This window comes from Macrobrachium rosenbergii, chromosome 51 (genome assembly GCF_040412425.1).
Source record: "Macrobrachium rosenbergii isolate ZJJX-2024 chromosome 51, ASM4041242v1, whole genome shotgun sequence".
Taxonomy (NCBI): domain Eukaryota; kingdom Metazoa; phylum Arthropoda; class Malacostraca; order Decapoda; family Palaemonidae; genus Macrobrachium; species Macrobrachium rosenbergii.
In genome coordinates, this window is record NC_089791.1 from 24,903,416 (window position 1) to 24,905,887 (window position 2,472).

The following is a 2,472-nucleotide window of genomic DNA, read 5'->3' on the forward strand; positions in this document are numbered from 1 at the left end:
ATATATATATATATATATATACATACTGTATATCTCCACATACATATACATACATACATACATACATACACGCATCCTCTCAGGGTATCTTAGGCGTGCGATTATTTCCAGCCGAAGAGACAGAAGTTTTACTAATACAAAGATGTTAATTACCAAAATTTTAGACTCTTCAAGTTAACAACTATTTTACAAGGGCCAAAGATGCCAAGGGAGGATATATTTATGTATGCATGTATGTATATGTTATTGTTATTGTTATTATTATTATTATTATTATTATTATTATTACTAGTGAAAAATACACAATGTTTTAAGTGTAAATACAAATGTATCTGAATATATATTTACACTTACATCAGTGTGGATTTTTTCACCATTTTAGTGAATCGTGAGTATTATTATTATTATTATTATTATTATTATTATTATTATTATTATTATTATTAATAGTAGCAGTAGTAGTAGTAGTCTTGAAACGCATGGAAATTATTTTATGATACAACAAAGCCCATAACATTTGCAGATAAAACAATTTATGTGATGTAATTACTTTTTACCCAAGTTCAGATACACACTCAGATAATCTGGAACCAGTTGTCCTTGGCTCAAATAGAAATCAGCCAACATAAAATTATCCGTATTGATAGATTTCAGTACAACCAAGAATCACTTCACGAAATTATCAACGAAACCAAGGACTGCTATACGAAATTATCTTTATTAAATAAATTCCCATAAAACCAAGGATCGCTACACGAAATTATCCATAATAATAAATTTCAATGAAACCAAGGATCGCTTAACGAAATTATCCATAATAATAAATTTCAATGAAACCAAGGATCGCAACACGAAATTATCCATAATAATAAATTTCAGTGAAACCAAGGATCACTTCACGAAATTATTCCATATAATAATAATTTCAATGAAACCAAAGATTGCTGCACGGAATTATCTATATTGGTAAATTTCAATGAAACCAAAGGATTTTTAAACGAAATTATCTTTATTCAATAAATTTCAATAAAACCAAAAATCGCTTTACGAAATTATTCCATATATTGATAGATTTCAATAAAACCAAGGATCATTATGCACGCCGTCGGGAAGAGATTGATGGATGCTGACAGTAGGGAGATAAACTGACAGAGATGGCAGAATTACATGATCGTATGATGGAGTGACTTGGATCAGATTTGTAACTGGCGTTTCCTGTTGTCAGATGCAAGGAACAGAACAAAGATTTCGACGGTCAGGTTGCCATTTCGATAATGATGATGATGATGATGATGATGATGGTAGTGTTGGCTGTGATATGAATAATGATCATCTGGAGATGATGATAAGATTGGTGAATATATACCTATAAACGTAATTATTATTATTATTATTATTATTATTATTATTATTATTATTATTATTATTATTATTATTATTATTATATCTTCCTTTGAAGTAGGTGACGAAGATAGTAGTGTTAGTAGTAATAATATGAATCAAGATCGTCAGATGGTAATGATAAGAATGGTGATTATGTACATTAAACGTATTATTATTATTATTATTATTATTATTATTATTATTATTATTTGATGTTGACGATGATGATAATAGTGTTGGTTGTGATATGAATAAAGATCGTCTGGAGATGATTGACAACAGTGGTGATGTAAATATAATTATAATTGTTATAATTATAATTATCTTTATTATTGATGTTATTTTCCACTGATGGTGATGACGATGATAATAGTGTTAGTAAGTGTTAGTAATGATGTGAATAAAGATCGTCTGGGGATGGTGATAAGAATGGTGATAATATAAACAAACATTATTATAAGTAGTATTGATGCTGTTATTTTTCCCTTGTCATCTCTAGAAGGTTTTGAATTGATGATTATAGTTGTTATTAAAGTGGTCTTGATCTGATCATTTTTATAATGAGTTTTATTGTTTCTGTCATTATTAACATTATTACTGACAGAAAAGAGCATTTCCAAGGCAGAACAGAGACCGGGAACATAAGGCATAATAATATGAAAGCGTTCCTCTCAGCTCAAGCCGCACAGCCCAGAATTCCGATCATTGTTATGGAGAAAAGAAAAAAAGAAAACAAAAGAAGAAGGAGGGGGAAAAAGCCGAAGTCTTTAGATAATCTATCGGACAACATCAGAGCCCTTAAGAACCCCCGCTTTTATTCCTCCGGTCCGAACAGCCTTTAGATGAGAGAGGCTCGTATTATCATGTGGGTAAATCACAACAACAAACGATTAACAAAGGCCTTTTCGGTGGGGCGCGTTGAAGAGGTCGGCGCCGTGGCGGACGGGAAAACGCTGTGAAAGTTCCTTTGATTTTACGGGGCTTCTTTTACCTTTTATTCTGTGTCTCGTTTTTCAAGCTGAGTTTCGTTTTAAAAGTTATTTAATTAATTGATAGACTTTTTATGTATTTTTAAATGTCTAAATGGAG